A 20,780-nucleotide genomic window follows, 5' to 3' on the forward strand; every position below is an offset into this window, starting at 1 on the left:
AAAAATGTCATCAAAAAACCCTCCTAATCTAACAGTGTGACCATTCTCATGTACAGTACAGGAAAATAATATTAATTTTGAAGTTAATGAAGTGCTCTAAATTCATACATTTTTGAGTTAGTTAATTTCTCATTAGATCGAATGGGATGTTTGTCAACATTTTCTAAAGCTTACACAACTTTGAAGCATTTGCTATGAAAGAACACATTTGGCAGCGGACCATGGAGAGGTCGCTTGTATATGTATGTATGTATATATATATATATATATATATATATATATATATATATTTTTTTTTTTTTTAAATAAGTAATAATTTAAAATAAGTATTTGATACACTGCCGATTTTGAAAGTTTTCCCACCTACAAAGAATGGAGAGGTCTGTAATTTTAATAACTGTGAGAGACGGAATCTAAAAAAAAAAAAAATCCAGAAAGTCACTTTGTATGATTTTTAAATAATTAATTTGCATAATTAATTTGCATTTTGAATACTTATTGCATGAAATAAGTATTTGATGCAATAGAAAAACAGAACTTAATATTTGGTACAGAAACCTTTCTTTGTAATTACAGAGGTCAGACGTTTCCTGTAGTTCTTGACCAAGTTTGCACACGCTGCAGTAGGGATTTCTGGCCCACTCCTCCATATAGATCTTCTCCAGATCTTTCAGTTTTCAGGGCTGTCGCTGGGCAACATTGAGTTTCAGCTTCCTCCAAATATTTTCTATTGGGTTCAGGTCTGGAGACTGGCTAGGCCACTCCAGGACCTTGAAATGCTTCTTACGGAGCCACTCCTTAGTTGCCCTGGCTGTGTGTTTCGGGTCATTGTCATGCTGGAAGACCCAGCCACGACCCATCTTCAATGCTCTAGTTGAGGGAAGGAGGTTGTTCCCCAAAATCTCGCAATACATGGCCCCATCTATCCTCCCTTCAATACGATGCAGTTGTCCTTGTCCACTTTGCAGAAAAGCATCCCTAAAGTATGATATTTCCACCCCCATGCTTCACGGTTGGGACGGTGTTCTTGGGGTTGTACTCATCCTTCTTCTTCCTCCAAACACAGCTAGTGGAGTTGATACCAAAAAGTTCTATTTTGGTCTCATCTGACCACATGACCTTCTCCCATGCCTCCTCTGGATCATCCAGATGGTCATTGAAGAACTTCAAACGGGCCTGGACATGTGCTAGCGTGAGTAGTGGGACCTTACATACCCTGCAGGATTTGAATCCATGACAGCGTAGTGTGTTACTAATGGTAATCTTTGAGACTGTGGTCCCAGCTCTTTTTAGGTCATTAACCAGGTCCTCCCATGTAGTTCTGGGCTGATTCCTGACCTTTCTCAGAATCATCCTTACCCCACGAGGCGAGATCTTGCATGGAGCCCCAGACCAAGGAAGATTGACAGACATCTTGTGTTTCTTCCATTTTCTAATAATTGCACCAACAGTTGTTGCCTTCTCACCAAGCTGCTCCTATTGTCCTGTAGCCCATCCCAGCTTCGTGCAGGTCTACAATTTTGTCCCTGGTGTCCCTAGACAGCTCTTTGGTCTTGGCCATGTTGGAGAGGTTTGAGTGTGTGGACAGGTGTCTTTTATACAGGTAATGAGTTCAAACAGATGCAATTAATACAAGTAGTGCAGAGTAGCAGGGCTTCTTAAAGAAAAACTAACAGGTCTGTGAGAGCCAGACTTCTTGCTGGTTGGTAGGTGATCAAATACTTATTTCATGGAATAAAATGCAAATAAATTATTTAAAAATCATACAATGTGATTTTCTGGATTTATTTATTTTTTAGATTCTGTCTCTCACAGTTGAAGTGTACCTACGATAAAAATTACAGACCTCTCCATTCTTTGTAGGTGGGAAAACGTGCAAAATCGGCAGTGAATCAAATACTTATTTTCCCCACTGTGCATATATATATATATATATATATATATAATATTAATAAAAATAAAATCTTATATGGGGCAGTGAAAATATACATAACTCACTTTTGCAACCAGTGTCAGTGGTCACGTTATGTCACATAATCCCCATTATATCTATATATGTAGAAGCGATGTCACAACTTAATGTCTGCAAAAATCTGCCACTCAACATAGAAATTATGTCAGTTTGACATTAAAGTTGACAAAAACAGCTTTTATGACACCTGACATTTGTTGGAACGAACCTTTCAAAATGCTGATATTAGTTTATATCAGTGCAGTCCATTAGAGGTCTATATCGACTCTAATACTGCTTTATGAATGCTCCCCAAAATTTCTAACAAAATGATGACAAATTTAAAACACATACACTGATAACACAAAGATAAATCACTGAATCAACTGAGCAGTCAGGTATGAATTCCTGTGCCAGCTGCACACAATACGTTTTAAATTTTACACATTTTTTCCTAACTGTGTAAAATATTTTCTCAATGGGGTACAGTTATAACTAGGACATACAACTGGGAAACATGTGGGAAGACACTTTGCCATTATGTGTATGTTACATTGCAATAACATAGGTGTTTTTTATCTGCTCTTTAACTGATTGTGTATGCATTTGTATGCTTGAGTATGTTTCATACATGCAGGGTCATACAGACCCATATATGTATGTGCGTTTTCACATGTGCTCATCTACTGGCAGAGTGGGTAGGGTGGTCCACTGGGGCTTGGCGCTGATGCTCTTCATTAGTATCCAGTGTCCGGAGACACTGTCAGCTCCTTTTCAGTGGAAGTGTATCAGTTTGCACGCGGCTCAGGCGGTGGAGGTTCGTCTGTGGTTATTGGACTGTACAGACAACCTTTAACAACAGTGTGTATAGCAGAAGCAGAAGGGAGAGAGTCCAGCCTGCCTCAACTCGAGAGCCCCTCAGCGCTCTTTACACTAATAAAACAGCATAATATCGGACATCCGACACCCTAGATCAAACTCCATTACATTAAGGAAATATTAGACCAGAGAGCCAGGCTGATGCATTCACATGTCAAAATGGCAGACATGGCTGCAGAGCTGGGGTTGCATTTGGGGGGACGACATAAATGAATAACAGTGTGTTTACTCCCAGCATTGTCCACATGTTGGCTGTCCCTTCACAATACTAATGCCATCCCTCCATTGATCATATTGATTGTAGTACATCGCTCAGATTTACAGACATGCCTCATTTTCTTTGTCATAATGGTTCAGAAACTGGAAAAACCCTGTGAAGAGTTCGCTTTTTTTCTCTTGGTGCTTAAGCATTCGTAATTTTACTGTGTTACCACATTTTATAGTCATGTCTCACATTTCATTTAACAGTCACTTGCTTAACCTCGTCTGCAGTCTTTTTTTTCACTAAAAATATCACATTTACCAAGCTAAAATGTCAGCTTTGATGAGGTAAAGGTAAAAAAGTTATAACCATCTGTAAAATCGTTCTTGATATAACAGCTTATTGGAACCACACTAGACTGTGCTCATTTAGCATGCCAGATCGTTTTCTCCCAAGATTTACTGAAGCCACCAGACAAGTACTCTATGTCAAACAGATTGCAGCAAACATTTGTTTTTCGACCATCTTGCAGCATTCAGCCCCAATAAAATATCCATTTGCTGAAGAATGTTTTTGAGAATGTAATCAACAGCTTATTGGAACAGAGTTGACTTCTTTAATTAAGTACGTTCGCACATCAGGACTCCTGTGGAGGAGGAGCTGAGTGGCTGTTGTGGAGTGGAAGAGGAGATGATGTGGGTTGGGGTACGATGGGGGTGGGGGGGTTACGTGCAGAGGCAGGCTGATCTTCATTAGAGAGGACTAGTGAAGGGGTGATGCTGGCTATGGACCTTAGCAGCGCACATGATTTAAGTGTCCTCTTTGCCTGGCCTCCATAAGGGTCATGCCGGGCCTTTGATGTTTCATTATGTACGGCTCTCCAGGAACAAAAACACACAGGCCACATCAAACAGCTGCCAGCGCCGAAGCGTTAGGAGAGGCCTCTGCCCCCACCGTGCACTTTTAGCACTAGATTAGTGAAATCAGCTCTGCCAAAGACAAGAGGAGAGCAAAAGCAACAACAACAAAGCCAGAGCAGAGAAATTACAACTGCATACAACAATCTGAGCATCTAAAATATTACACTGAGGGGTCAAGTGTTCCAGACACATGTTCATGTAGTAATGTTATCAAAGGATGTATGTAATGTTTATGACAGATTTGCTTGGGATAAGAAAATTATCTTCCAAAATCTTCCAAAGTCTTTTATTTTTTTTGCCTTCCTGATTGTAATGTTTAAGGTCCTGATACGCTGCTTCTGTTTGACTTGTTTTGGGCTGCAGTGAATACAAGTTAATGCTTAGTTGAGTGCCTTCTACTTTCTCACAAGATAAATGATGGAGTATTTACCCAAATCTCAGCTCATCCTGGGTTGATCTGGAAGGACCTGGGAGTATTTTTACACTCTTAAACAATGTTTCTAAATCACAGTGGTGGATGAAGTACATGGCTTATTTATTTGAGTAAAAGTTGATGTAAAATAAGCTTGGGAAAAATACTAATATTAATTGTCCTCACTGTATTTCTATTTGAGTCACATTTTTTTCTCTTGTGAATAAAAGTATTTTATTATCAACAGTTAAAGCACTTTGATATTATATATATATATATATATATATATATATATATATATATATATATATATATATATATATATATATATATATAATTGGTATTCAGAGGGTCCCATGCTGACTGATCAGTTCAACGTTAGCTGGCTGCTAACTTGACATAGCAATACTGCTGCTAGTTTTGAGTTTTGAGTTTTTCCACCAAACTCTTGTGGACGTTTTCAGTTATACAAATGTCCTGCAGCATTTCAGAAAGTTTTTGAGAGATATCATGGGCATAGATACATTTGCTAGACTATAAAGGACCTACTGGGAAACTAAGGAACTTGAACAAAGAAAGAATTACATGAGAAGGTTTTGAGTTCCAAGACTGATCACTGTATATTCTGCTAGTGCACATTATTTACACATCTTTCTGTGTACTATGTAAGGCAAAATGTGTATAAATATGCAATTCATGATTAACGCATTGTATTATAACTCTTTCTTGTTTATATTTATCTGTTTCCAACAAAGTAAAAAAGGCTAAAAGGCTATGCTTGAAAGCCTTTATTTTTAAGTGTGTACAGTTCATTTAAAAGCCACCACAATCCTTTCAGATGTAGGAACATGCAGTTCATAAAAAAGTTACTGATGTGACAGATTTGGACGGGACTAAATCAGGGACTAACTTTATCTGGCAATAAATACCTTACCACAGCTCATGAGTTTCCTGACTTATGGTAAAGCTATACACATTGGTATAGTACATATACTGGCAACAGGACTCATTCCACCAAATTACAACACATGTTACTTGCAACTGACATCATACAGAATCATCCCAGCACATTATAAGCTTTACGCTTCGCCTTATCTGGACTGCTGTAGTTCATTTACTTAGTGACTTTTCTCCTGTTTCACATGTCTCATCTAAATACTGGAAATTACCTAAAAGCAGACAAACTAGATGAATATAACAAATGTCCTGACTGCTTTCATGTGGAGGAGGGGCGTTAGTCTCTCATGTCCTGATTTGATTGTGCTCCAGAGGAGGTTAAATGGGTTAAGAATCTTAACTGCTCTAAAGCCTTTGGAACAGTTCCTTATTAATCTCTTTCACTCCCGAAGACATTAGCGCCAGGTTTAGGCGGATTTACCTCAACAGATAACATGGGCGGATTTGTCAAAACAGCCTGGCTGTTGGAAGACAACAAGGGGCCATTGCACACTCAGAAAACAAGTCTCTCCACCACTGTACCCTCTCTCGCTCTCGCTCTCTCTCTCTCTCTCTATGACTCTATTTTGCTCTCTCTCCCTCTCATCCCTCTGTTCCCTTGCTTACCCAACTTAATGGCATGCAAAAGGGAATCTCAGAGTTTTCTGGTAATCCTATCTCAGGCTGTCTTTATCAGGCCAGCCACCCCATTGACCCACTTTTTCACAAGCATGCCTGCAATATTTCCCAGACACCAAAGTAGTGTTTTAGACCTGATCAGTCCTCAGCTGTAGCCTCCAAACAGTGATATCATCAGTGGGCATGATGTCAGTCCAGCACCATGTGGTCTGCAGTCAGAATCATAGTCGTTGCTTTGTTTGTCGGAAGTGCTGATTAAAATGATTACTGAACCACCTTACTGCACCCAACATACCAACATCACCCACACACACACACACACACACACACACACAGACATACACACGCACATGCTCTCCCTCTCTCTCTCTCTCTCTCTCTCGTTGGCGTTCAGTGTCTTATCACTGAATCACCAGATTTAATGTATTTTACCAGCACAATGACCTCAACTGTTTTCCCACCAAGAACTGCTAATTTTGGTAATTGTTCAATGGACCAACATACTGTGAGCACTGAATTAAAAACCTTCCACTGACCTGTTCAGTCACCAGGGCTGGAAATGAAAAATTCCTAAGTTATAATGTGTTACTGTAGTGATCATTCACTTGAGTACAAGTAAAAATATATATTTAGAAAGAAAAAATACTCAAGTAAGAGTAAATATATAGTTTATTTAAAAACTACTTGAGGAATTACTTTTTGTGCATCTGCAATCAGAATCTAAAAAAATCCCTGAGTTGATAACCTTTACAAACAAAACTAAAGCAAAACATAATATTACATAAAAATGAGTGACAGCATTTTGGGTGCTGAGACTGATCACAGTATGTTCTGCTAGTGCACATTATTTACACATCTTTGTGTTCTGTGCAAGACAAAATGTATATTAAACTACACTGAATTTAGTTATTTAATTTAGTCACGTTACCACAGGTGTATAAAATCAAGCACCTAGCCATGCCTTTACAAACATTTGTGAAGTAATGAGTTGTTCTAAAGAGCTCTCTGAATCCAATCTTGGTACTGTAATAGGATGCAACTTTTTGCAACTTCAAATTTATTAGTATTAGTAGAAAAGTGAAAGCATTTAGGAACCACAGCAACTTGTACATAGTGGGATCGCCAAGTGCCAAGGAGCATAGTGCATAAAAGTTACCCACGCTTTGTTGACTGCAGCTGCATGCAAGCCTTACATCACCAAGCACAATGCCAAGTGTCAGATGGAGTGGTGTAAAGCACACCACCACTAGACTCTGGAGCAATGGGCATGTATTCTGTCAAGTGACGAATCACATTTCTCTATCTGGCAGTCTGATGGATAAGTCTGGGTTTGGTGAATGCCAGGAGAAAGTTACCTGTCTGACTACATTGTGCCAGCTGCAAAGTTTGGTGGTGGAGGGATAATGCTATGGGGTTGTTTTTTGTCCTAGACCCCTTAGTTGAAGGAAAATCTTAATGCTTTAGCAGATCAAGACATTTTGGACAGTTGTATGCTTCCAACTTTGTTGCAACAGTTTGGACAAGAGCCATTTCTGTTCCAGCATGACTGTGCCCCTGTGCACAAAGCAAGATCCATAAAGATATGGTTGGGTGAGTTTGGTGAGGAAGAACTTAACTGGCCCACACAAAGCCTTGACCTCAACACCACTGGGATAGACTAGAACAGAGTTTGCAAGCCAACCCCCCCCCCATTGCAGCAGTGTCTGACCTCCCAAATGCTCTTCTGAATGAAAGGGCTAAAATTTCCACAGATATGTTTCAAAATCTTGTAGAAAACCTTCCCAAAAGAGTCGAAGGTTTTTTAGCTGCAAAAGTGAGACCAACTCCATATTAATGTCTGTGGGTTGAGAATGATATGTCCTAAAAGCTCCTGTAGGTGTAATGTGTATATGACCCAATACTTTTGCCCACATAGTGTATATGCATTTAATGGTTAGATAATTATATAAGATTTCCAAGTTTATCTTCTTCTAGCAAAGAAATTTAAAAGGTTAAAATGCCATGAATATTTTATTACTGTTTCATTAAGTCTGTTATTTGGTCAATTTAATTGAAAGTTAAATGAAAATGAAAAACTGGACAAAGTATGGTCCTTTTGTGTGCGTGTAGTATTATCCTCTCGCTAAACCTTTAGAACTATGTGTTTTTCAGAACTGAATCTTGTCAGTTTAAAATGGCTTTTTCCAAGTGGTTGTCAAACTGAAATGTGTGGGTTTTTTTTCTATAACAGTTCTGAAAAATTTATACTCATTCATATTAAAAGTTCAAAGATGATTTGTAGATACACAGCTTGATTGGCATATGTCTGCTGCTGTGTCTTGTGGTTGCTAAGCTAAACTGTCAGAATTGAGTGTCTGAAACACTGTAGGTAGACCTACTGGCTAATCTCTAGGAAGCTGCCAAGCTTATTAGGTAGCAAGCTAAACTGTTACTTGGTAGCTTGTTTTTATCTATCTGATAGCAGACTTAAAAGAGATTTGTACAGATGATGCAACTGAGTGAACGAAGTTGCTTTGTTTACTCATCCCCAGCCTCCCATCTCCTAATAAAAAGAGGCTTTCAGACACTGATGAGAACATTACTGTTACATTAATTACACTATTTGAAAAAACATGTTTCATTCCTATGTATTGTGTACATGACTGTACATACCTTGTACATATTGTGTACATGAGTAACTGACTTCCCAGGACACAACTTCATCTCTTATATGTGAAATCTTTAGCATTGGCAGGGGTGCTGCTGGGAGGTGGTGTGAGTTGAAAAACTGAAAGAGAACGATAACAGATGCTACTGCACTTTTTATACAGAGTACTCTGACCAATTTTTCTTATGTTATATACAACAATAACTAAATAACTACTACAGTGTGCTTCAAATATTACAAACTATTCACTCAGTGGTATTTATTATGTACTTGTATTCAATATTCTGTGAATAGCAAGTGATTAAAATGCTAAATAAAATACTAAAAATATCTATTTATATTCATTTTTTGTCAAATGATCAGCCTCGAGATCTGATGTCCACTTCCACAACCTTCAATTTTGCTTACAGCTTCCACTTAGTTTAAGATTTATCTTTAACCATATTAGCTTCATATTGTTGAAAACACAAGTTCCGAATTTTTAAACAACATTGTCAAACTTCTGAATGCTTGTGTATGCAAAAGAGAGAGATTTTTATTTTTTTCCTCCAAAGTTCCACTTAGAATGTTTGTATGGGATCATGTACCAAAACAACAATAATTAGTTTTCAGATTTCTATTTTACAACCTCTCTTTATGCCTTAAATTGAACATGGTCTTATCACTGTGCCCTTAAGACTAACATATATCAATGACCTCTGTTATATGTGAATATATGTAAATACCTTGTGTTTTTTTTTTCTTTTTATAAAACCATGAATTGAAAATGGGCTGTGCGGCTTAGTGTTCACATACGTATTGTATGGATGGGTATGAAAAGTACATTTTTAAAATTGATCAATGTTAACACACTACATAAAAAGGGAACATTTTGTTTTCCACGACATGGGCCTTTTAAATGTTATTTATTTATTTATTTATTTTATTATATATTTTTTGGCTGTCAGACAGCATAGAAGCTGGGTGCCCTGGTGATGGAGGGCTGTGAGAGGTTACCTTTGCCCCTTACCTCTGTCGTCCTGCTGTTGCTGGGCAGTAGATTGGCATGTCTGTGAAATTCTCTTTATTGTGGGTTAATGTGTGGATAGTGGCGGCCCCCATTTCACACTGAATTCCACCCCGTGGGGCCGTAGCTAATTGGACAAATTTGCACAGCAGGGAAGGAGGCACAGCACAGCAGGAGACTTGATATATGGGCTCTGAGCTGCACTACACAGGCCAGGCTAACACACAGACATGTATCTCTTACAAAAAAATGTAAAAAAGCTACACACCACAGACAACTAGCAGTATGCCAATGGTAGAAGAGTGTCTTCAGGTCAGAGGAGAAGGGAATAAATGCAGTAGCCAGAGATTTGAGATTGATGTTTGGACTGTCATCCCTGTCAAATTAATGTCATGTCAGTGTAGCTGCAAAATTACCCAGAACATTTGTTTGGGCAGTAGTCAGAAATCTCACTGAGCAGAAATTTCACACTGCATCTTTATTCATCTTCATTTTACATTATCATTCTCAGAGGTTTTATCAGATTAGAAATTGCTCATTTGGCTGTGGTTATTTTGACCACACATTGGATAAATGGCAGTTTTTCTGCGATATTTTCGACTAATTTTCAATTATTTTGATTTCTGATTAAATTAAACATATGTAGTACACGTAGTCTGCAAAGCATCTTTAGTATTTAAGTAGCAGATTTAAATGTTTTGTATGTTTTTTTTTTTTCCTTTACAACCTCATGAACCAACAGGCCTGATACTGGGGTTTGTTTAAATGTGTCACAAGAGAGCTTACTGTATGCTACTGTGTTTTCTTTTGGGATGCAAAGTTTGTTTTACCCCCGAGTGAGTGTGTGAGGTCATTTTAAAGCCCAGTTTGAATTTGTAAGCGCTTCTTATTAATCTGTTTAATCAGCGTAATGACAAAGCATATCTTGTGTGTGACTTGTAGTCCTATTCATAAATTTTCTTGCTCAAAAGGAGTACTTTGTGGATAAAAATCTCAGATTGCATTTGTCATTTTATTCATAGAAAAGAGTAGATAAAGCAGCAAAAATAGCTCCTTTTTTGTGTTGGCTTTAAAGGGTTAAATCATATTCTGTTATCACTCCAAAATATTTATTTATTTATTTTGGTGGTATAGTACAGGCCCTGCAAGAGTAATCTGATAATCAGGTTAGCGATTGGGCAGCATTACTTTAATAACAGGTTGTTCAAAATTTTAGTCTCCGCTGTAATAAATGTGCATGCTCCAGAGAGAATGAGCGTTTCGGAGTGAGGCAGGGTTTCCAGCAGCCTATCTCAAAACACAGCGAGGAAGCTGCTCCAGCCTTCAGGGACGTCCCAGGCGAGGAAGGTCTCTGTGATTATTCCTAATGAGCCGCAGCTCGAGAACAAGCGCTCCCATAACACACAGCAGTCCCAGCAGCAGAGTGTGAAGGGCAGGACAGAGCAGTTTTTCTTAAAGGCCTACTTGCTTTTGCACCATGGACCCAGAGGAAGATAGGAAATGGCAAGTGTGAGCTATGCTCATCTCTCAGGGTGTTTTTCACCCCTGTATGTCCTAAACAGGGAATTGCTTCAGTTGTAAAATCTCCTACTATGCACATTTCACATGCCATAGATGAGCCACTTTTGGATCTCTTTAATTGTTTTTAAAGAGTGTGAACAAACCTTTTTAAAATTTAAAATCGCCTATCATGTAACTACTCGTGTAGTGAAAGGGTTATGTGCTGGTTTAAATTTAAATCTGAAATTACGGACATTGGGTCTAGAACCAAATCTGAAAAAAGCTGACAATAACAGTTTACATAAAAAAGAACTTACCAAAGTTATTATAGCATATTGGCTGTAATATGTGCTAAGACAGTCAATGTCCTCAACAACAGAACAATGACAGCATTTCCACTGCCACTTAAACTTTGAATGCATCTGCATTGGTCAGGGAAGGAAAGTGAGAAAAACGAACAGGGTTTCTAAGTTTGTCATTTTATTACCAGTACAACTTTTGTATAGACTTTTGACTTGAAAGGCTTTAGTTTTGACTCGAATTCCTTTTTAATCTTTTTTTTATCTCATTCCAAAAAGGTGGATTGTAAATGTGTGTTACTACAGAACAGAACTCCAAATATGATGTGCCACAAACATTTGTGTTGCCATTTTTGTTGATTAAGAACATTTTCAGCGGTGTACAGACCTGTTAGTCATCGTGAGCTGTTACTCATATTTGATGCTGGAAGTGTGGCTTTATTTCAAAGCCTTGCTGTCCCGAGCAGAGAGCTTGCCTCAGATAAAGAACGTAAGAGTGGAAAATGGTGCTTGTCAAGGCAGTGAAATAAAGCCTGTGTTAAATGGTGTGGTAATTAGAGTGGCTTTGCATGTGCAGAGTCTGCTTGTTGGAACTAAGTAGTGAGTGCAGACTCCAGCTGTAATCAGTGATCGACCAGGCCCTGTGTGATGTGTGCAGGTCATGGGGCACACTGTTTCATCAGCACCGCAGCCGGATAGATTTTAGGCCGGAACTCACCACACTACCAGCTGGGCTCCAGCACACTGCCTAGTCGCTACATGCACATACATACATGTGTGTACGCTAGTCAAGGCAGCCGTGGGTCTCTGCCCACATAATGTGAGATTTCAGCACCCAGACCACAGCTAATACAGAAAATGACAGGGGAGAGGGCTGGAGGAGGCCCGACCCAAATCTGACAGCCGTTTTCTCCAACCCTCGTGTTGTTGTTGTTGTTGTTGTTTTTCCATCATTGGCCACAGCACTGGTCCGGGGGCCAGGCTCGGGGGCCTTTGATGTGTGTGCTGCGAGAGGAGGCAGCCTGCGGAATCTCTGGGCCAACGGCTCACCCTTCCCAAGCAGCGATGACGGAGCGGGCCGCCTGCTCTTTCTCACAAAACTTGCCTGGCCTAGCCTTTTCTTACTCACCCATCTGGCTTCAGTTACCTCTCTCTCTCTCTCTCTCTCTCTCTCTCTTTTGACTTCACTTGACCTAAATGGTTTCCAAAGAGGAAATGACATTTTCACTGTCTTGCTCCTGATCACATGGCCTGACTCATCTTCATATTGCGTCAGTGTTTATATGTCTAATTTGCCTCATGCTGAACCAAATGTTGTGGATCGACGCCTTTTAGATTTGGCTTTTTTTTCTGCATAATATTTTTAATTGCTCACCATTTGCTCATGATTGATCAATCCACGCTATACAGCGTGGGCAGAGAGCAGCGAGATCCTCTAGATACACATTTTTATTTATTTAACTAGATCAGTCTATAATACAGTGCTTGTCTTTTAGCTTATATGTCTTTGAAGATTTTTGGTTATAGACCTTTGGAGTCTCTAGATATTTTGTAGTCAGTTATTGTGATGTGATTTCATCAAATGTTTAGTTGTTAAACGTTCTCTGTAATATTCAGTTTAATTTCTCTGCTTTTTTTCCTCCCTGACACTGAAAAATCAAGTTCATGACAGACGAAGGGTGGTCTCTTACTTCTGCACAGCTTTGCCATATCACCAGCTGTACTTTGTACTGGTTTGGTTTCCACTGTTTGCACATTTTGTAAGCATAGTAACATCTGCTAAAGAAATAAATGTAAACGTAATGACGCTCCACTCACAAATTGTGGTGGGCTGCACACGTTCGCAGAGGACACCTCCCTCATTCTTCTTTCACTGACTCTCCTCTCCACTCTTCTGATCCCTGCTCTTCGTTTGTAGTGGTGAAGGCCTGAGGTAGTGGTTAGGATGATATCAGGCTGATCTAATGAGAGCATCATGGCAGCTCCAGCTCCTCTCTTTCTTTCTCTCCCTCCCTCTCTTCCGCTCTCAGATGATGTGGTTGTGGTTTGGAAGCGGCTCGCTGTTTCAGACGTTAGCTCAATGTCCATCACGAAGCCTGAGGAGACTCAGCGGCTTCCAGATCTGTCCTAGGTCTCACACACATGCGCACACACTGACCGCACATAGAGTAAGTGCATACACAGTACGTCTGCTGATAGCTTTAATGAGCTTATTCTCTTAACAAGTCCATTTTTACATATACAGAAAGTTAAAGCTAGGGCTTCCACTACGCCACCAAGTAATGTAGAAATGAATTGCAGTTATCTTTCCTCTTTCACCCAGCACTAAAATGAAAACAGGACACGGGGCTTAAGAAACAATGCTTAATAAGGGAGGGAATGACTTATATTGAATATATTTCCAGTCTGTTGCAGACTACTGATGCAAAAGTTGTCACTTGTATTGTTCAGTGAAAGTATGTACAACATCCTCTACAGAGACCACATTTTAATGTACGATTACAGTTTATTTGCTAAAATAAACATTAGAAAAAATATATATGCCACATTTTTTTGCAGTATGTTATATACTGAATTAAAACATTTTTAAGGTTATTGCCTATAGAGGATGTGTTAATGTCTTTAACTTCACATGTATAAAAAGTTTCTCTGGGTCTTTAAAACTTTGCATATGCTTTCACTTTATATTTTTCATCTGAGAAGTTCAATAAAAGCAATTTGGGATAAGAAGCTACCATTCTTTACAAAAAGTGTTCTGTATAGTATGAAAAACGTTCTATGACAGCAATCATAGAAACCTGTGGGTACTAAGTAGACCCTTTTTTTATTTAAAGGTTCTTTTAAGACCTACACAGCAGGTTCAACACAGGATTTAGGTCCATGGTTTAAGAACCATGTTTTCTAAATGCTTCTTGGATTAACTTTTCTTTTCTCCCCTTTGTATTTTATTTAAAAATGACTATAACAACAGTAATAGCAGACTATAATATGAATACTACTACTTCTAACAATAATAATAATGATAATTACATAAATTAATAATAATAATAATAATAATAATAAATAGTTGAATAATAAATTTATGGAGAGGGAAAAGTGTCTTAACTTTTAATAGAAGTTAATATGACAGGATCTTTGGCCAAGTAACTTATGACCTTGCATCATTTATTGTATTGTTTCTGTTTTGTCAAAAAAATGCAGCATATATTGTACATCTTAGACTCCTAAGCAATTTATAAAATCATTTAGCAGTATGTGTGTGCTTGTAGAAACAGCATATAACAGTAAAGGAAATTCAAAGTAACATTAATACGGTAAGAAGTAAGCATAATTGGGTTGTAAGCGTAGTTGGGTTGTTGTGATGTAGTTAGAAGAATACAGGTTTGCTTTCAGTCTTTACTCTTTTAAAACCTTCAAGGATCCCTTACTGAAGTCTCTTTCATTTGTGGTCCTTACTAGGCAGCTAGCAACAGCTAATTTGATCTTTCTTGTAAACATGTAAAGACATATGCATCAGTATATGGCAGACATATGACAAGATCTTTCACGCCCAGATACTGTCACTGTGCCTCACACATGCTGATGAGGAGCAGCCCTACACACACACACACACACACACACACACACACACAGCGCCCCTGCTGCTGCTTCCAGGCTGGGCAGAAGAAACCCAACCACTACTTTGATCTGGAGGAGGCTTGCTGGCATGGGCTGACTTTGCGGTGGATCAGATCTAATTCTGACACTCTCTCTCCCACTGGCCTTGGGGCATGTGTGTGTAAGTGTGTGTTGTGGGTGGGTGTGTGAGTGTGAAGTGCACTATTGGGTTGGCTCTCCACACGTTCGTGAGTCATTGCTGCGGTTCCAGCGCCGTGCAGACGGGGTCCGCTGGCGGGACAGCTGACCGTAACCATGGAGACATTCCCCATACATGGCCTGGGTGAGGTGTGCTGTTTCCCTGCTAATACACATTCTCCCCTTCAAACGGCAAGCCCCTTTTGACTGGCCATTGGTCAAACCTGCTGAGCTCACCCACCAGGAGATATCAACAGCAACAGCCACGCTTCCATCACACCACTTTCACTGTTGTCTTAAACTTGCCAGAGCACGACTGATATCATCCTGGACCGCATGCTGTCCAAAAAAACTTTTTTCTGAGAGAACTTTTGTCTGTTCATACTTAGAACCGTAATCTTGAGGCCTAAGGAATATAATCATAATAACCTTTTTACGGGGCTTTCACTTTTCATTTGTACGCTTTTTTTTAAATATACCTTTTATTAAGTTACTCTACTTATTATTTGAGTCACTGCTGTATAGGCCTATGTTCTAACTTTACATATTCTTGTTTTTTTAATTTATTTATTTTATATCATCGTCTATTTTTACAAAGCATTTTATTATTAACTTTTTTAAAGGGACATCGTGGACAATTTTAAATGTAAAATGTAAGCTTAAAATATGCCTTTTAAAGGGCTTTTACTTAACTCTCCCCTAGCTATTATTTTTTGTTTAGTATATTTGATTTTTTGTACTTCTCTGTCTTAGTTTTTTAAATTATGATCTTATCAACAATTCTCATTTGTATTACCAGTTCTCATTTTTTAAGTATTTAACATTTTAATTTACTATTTTATTGCTAAGAGAGCGTATCTTTTGCTGTATTGTGCAGAAGTCTTGTTTACATTCCACACATTAAGTTCAAGTTATTAATTTTTCAGTTATTAATTTTTGTAATAATTGTGACAGGCTTATTTCTTAGTAATGATTTTAGATGATTTATTATCTAATCTACTCCCATTACTGAGAAATAAGCCTGTCACAGTTATTACATTATCACCTAATTACAAATATTTGAGATGATCACAGTTATCTGGGATAATTGCAATTATTTAAGCTGACTGCAATTGTTGTCCACAGTCATTAGATTGTTCAGTCATATTGTCCTGCAAAAGGCGATATGTGAATTGGGTGTGCTGAGTTGAGGGTGTGCCGTGACCCGAACCCCGGAGAAGCGGAAGATGATGGATGGATGGATGGATGGATGGATGGATGGATGTTGAAGCATATACATGTAAAGAAAAGAAATTAGTAAATGCATTATTTGAGTGTGGCACTCACTTGACTCCTAACTTGTTTAGAGGGCAGCACTGAGTAGTATTTGTTTATTAGTTAGCTTTGTATCTAATTCTAACACTTTTTCCATTTAAGCTGGCAGAATGAATGTTTTCTTTTTGTTAATGTTTTTATATTAATTTTGCTTGACTTTTTACGTGATTCTATATTACTGTAGACATTTGTTTGTATAAATATAACTAGGAATCAATATGACTAGTTAATTTGGCCATGATGAATAACAAATGGATAAATCATTCATTGCAGTTTTTTGTATCACAATCAATCTTCAGCTGAAATTTCATGATTATGACAGCCCAACTGCAAAAAGAAATGAAACAAAAAAGAAGAAAATTTACAAATCAAACAAAGACGCTGTGATTGGTGTAGTGTAGTCAGTAACACCTCTACCTTCTACGCTATAGGCTGGGGTTCAATCCTTGTCTGGGTAAACATCCTACACTCTACCAATAAGAGTCCTTGGGCAAGACTCCTAACACTACCTTCACCTACCTGTGTGTAAAAAAAAAAAAAAAAGGTCAAATAGTAAGTCACTCTGGATAAGAGCGTCTTCCAAATGCCATAAATGTAAGAAGCTGCTGATTATTTAGACTGCAAGAAGTAGAAAAAAGTAACCAACCTCTAAAACTAAACTTTGGAGGTGTAGAGAACTTTCCCTGCAGATTTCTTTGAAAAACTGAAAGCAAGTCTCCTAAAAGAAGGAAGCCGTGACAAAGGCAAAGGATGGGCACAGTAAACAATTTTTTTTGGTGTACTCTTCTGTTAAATCTCTTTTTTTCCCTCACACTGGTAAAGAAATAACTTGCACTTAATGGCCGTTTTGACTGGAATTGTAGTGAAAGATTTTGCACAGTACTGTATGTTCTTCAAATTTATGAATAGTTCCTTATTATCTCATCTTTGCTGGATCTGAGGCTTAACATTTTATCAAGCTGTAAACTTTCAGTTTATAAGGAGGGTGCTATATAAATTAAGATTTGTTTGTTTTTTTTTTTTGTGAAAGGTAGTATAATAAAAGTTTGTAGAAGAGGTCTGTTCTCCCACAGTGAGAGTGCTGGCGTCTGCGGCCCTCAGTGTGTGTGTTGTGGAGGCTTTTGTTGTGAGCTGCAGTGTGGTCTCTAAGGACGTATACCTCATTTATGCTCTCAATGGAGGCTGTGTCCTGGCCGGACGTCTGCTGAGCTCTGCGCGTGTTGTAGCAACAGAGGGAGCGTTTTGCCTTGTGCTCTTGTCGTTTTCGCAGCAGCGAACCGTCCAACTGCTGCTTCTGGCCAGGTCCAAAGCACCACTGCAGCGCTGCTGGTCAGGCTGTATTCAAATCAAATTAGCCAATCTTCTTCATTTTCTGCCCCATCTCATGAGCACACATGCACAAATACACCGCGCAGCCTGCTAGTGTGCAATAGAGTCATTACAGTACCGAACTGTCGCCCAGAGAAAATCAATGACGCCTCCACCCTGAGTTGCACTTATTGTTCCCTGCCATCTGGAAGTGTTTTAACCTAGAGGAATATGCGTTATCCCTTTGAAAATCTAATACCTCCAAAAACAATATTTGTTTATTTGTTTTAGTTTATCTCGTTTTACATCTGAAGTTAAATGAAAGGCAGAATTATGCTGCAACCGGCGATAAATTCATGGAGAATGGGACGCAGGGCGTTACCATAACTTTAGTAATTTCATTAATCTGCTTCTACATTATGCTTATGTTATTATCCAATTTCATTTTTACATATAAATCCCAGTAGATAAGGCCTAACAGATGGCTTTGCATAAGTGTTTGGCTCAATTTTATGGAAAAAGCAAAATTTAAGACTCTTGTTTTCCTATTGTTTGTTGAAATATTGTGCCATAAATTTGCAGGTGTTGGTTAGATTGGATGTGTTTACGTACAGTATGTGTGATTGGGTGAGTTCATGCACAGTACATGTGATTGTGTGTGTATGTTGCAGTAGGTGGGATACTATGACAGTGAGCTGAGGGGGGTATGTGGACTTGGAGGGTCACAGAGAGAGTGACCTCAGGGTCTAGATTTAAAAGGCAGGCTCTTGTCCTCTGGTGTTTGGCTTGGCCAGGGTTGGGGCAGATCGATGAGCTGTAAAGTGGATTTGTTACTGCCTTGTTTGCTTTGGCAGCATTTGAAAGAAGCCGCCTGATTACAGTCCCAGATGTCACTGCGCACATTACCGCTCAGTGTGCTGTTCTCTGCGAAGCACCCTCCTCGTCCTCTTTTCTTTCTGCCGTTTCTGCTTTTGGCTGCTAAATGTCCAGTAGCTTTTTGTACTTGCACTTGTCTGTATGGACTAGGCAGCTTTAAAAGTGACTCCGTTCAGTTTTGGATTTAAGTCTAAGTTCTTTAGCATTGATTCTGTCTGTAGTCTTTGACCCTTTGTTCACCGTAGGGACCTTGTCCAACAGTCTCTATTGTAGACTGAATATTAGGTTAGCATGCCAAATGGAGTCATGCTTTTTTCTTCATTATGTAATTGGCTCTGTTATGTGCTATGTTATTCTCTTTCAAATCTTGTGTCACTCTCTCTGGTCAGGACTGACTACACTATGAATAGGAGCTTTGTGATGTATAAATTTGCTGTATTTTTGCTATGAATATTGCATTTGTTTGCAAATATGGGTCTAATTTTAGCCATATGTTGTCACTGGCAATTGCGTGTGTTTGTGTGTGTGTGTGTGTGTGTGTGTGTGTGTTTGTGTGTGTGTGGCCCTTTGACACTTTTACTGCAGGTAATAGGTGCATGTTTGTGTGCAGAGTGGCTAAAAGGTTTTTGGTTACTAGTTGTTCTCGGCCAAATGTCACTCAGATGCTACTTTTTTCTTGTAATTTTAATCACATAAGTGTGGGTTCCTTAAAAAAGTACATCCAAGTACTCCAAATGAGGAGTAGGAGTTGAAAGCTCTAGATTATAGTTGTAAATCTGTCTCTTTGGAACCGAATAAGTTTTGGGGAAGGGATTTGAGTAGACTTGCACTGGGTCCTAGAGCTGAGTATGGTACAGTAGAAGCAGGTTATATGCCCCTGTGGCTGCTGAGAAATAGAAGTGGATTTGTCACAGTGTTGTTTTCTGAGTACTTTTAGTAATAATAATAATAATACTGAACAATTGAATGTATCATAAAATATAAGTTATAGAAAGCCTGTAACCAGTAACAACCGATGCATAATAATAATAAAAACTGCAACAAAGAGGGCTAAGTATAACTATTTATTATTGTATGTGCAGTGATCTTTTTCTTTAGTAAGTAGTTTCTATATATATATATATATATATATATATATATATATATATATATATATATATATATGTATATATGTGTGTATATATATATATATATATATATATATATATATATATATATATATATATATATATATATAATTTTATTTCTAGATTAGTTTTCTTTGTTAGACTCTTTTGCTGATACAAAGCAAGTATGTATTTTAATTTCCAGAAGTTCTTTCTGAGGAGACTAGATAATATGATGAATACTTATGATAATGCACTTGCATAAGAAAGGAGAAAGTTATAGGATAGGTTTCCAAAACTGGAGTTAAAGATTAGAGACATAGAGGAGATAAGACTCTTAAAAGGCATGCAAGACCTTTCAGGCCACCAGAATGGTCACCATCACATAAACAGTACATGAAGCTTGCATCTTGGAGAGAGAGGAGAAAATGAAGCTCCACTTTTGCTTCAGATCTGAAGAAATCCACAGGTTTTTTCTGTTTTTCCTTCCACTGTGAAAAGACAGCTCGGTACTATGGGTCTGAAAGGATGTGTAGCTGTCTAGAAGCTATGAAAATATGTATTTTCTCTTTTCTGTCTTATCACTGAAAAATGAAAAACTTCCTTAACAGACATTTTGACTGGAAATGAAATAATCGAATGGTTTTGCACAGTACTTCAATATATGTTTATATTGTCATATTATTTTATGCAGTACTGTGTAAAAATTCAGTGTAGGTTTTTTGTTGTTGTTTTCTTTTTTTGATGTTGTAGAAACATGGATGGATAAGCAGCTTTGAGAGGAGGAATAAGAGAATGACTGCATTCCCAGGTGGATGCATGGATTTGGCCACAGTCTCCATATCATACTCTCCTCAGCGCCTGGACCTTGCTGTCCACCTCCCTGCTCGCCCAGTGCCCACAGCTTGACTCTACTTTCCCTTACCCAATAAGATTACTCCTACTTAAGAGGGTTTAGACTTGTGAGGTTAGAGAGGAAATATAATTGTG

At 38.4% G+C, this 20,780-nt stretch overlaps 1 protein-coding gene across 6 annotated transcripts in view; it reads left to right on the forward strand.

Moving 5' to 3' along the window:
* The window catches only part of bcas3 (BCAS3 microtubule associated cell migration factor), a 290,913-nt gene that overhangs the window by 230,410 nt on the left and 39,723 nt on the right, over positions 1–20,780 (forward strand). The gene's annotated exons all lie outside the window — the stretch shown is intronic.

This window comes from Pygocentrus nattereri, chromosome 17 (assembly GCF_015220715.1).
Source record: "Pygocentrus nattereri isolate fPygNat1 chromosome 17, fPygNat1.pri, whole genome shotgun sequence".
Lineage (NCBI taxonomy): Eukaryota > Metazoa > Chordata > Actinopteri > Characiformes > Serrasalmidae > Pygocentrus > Pygocentrus nattereri.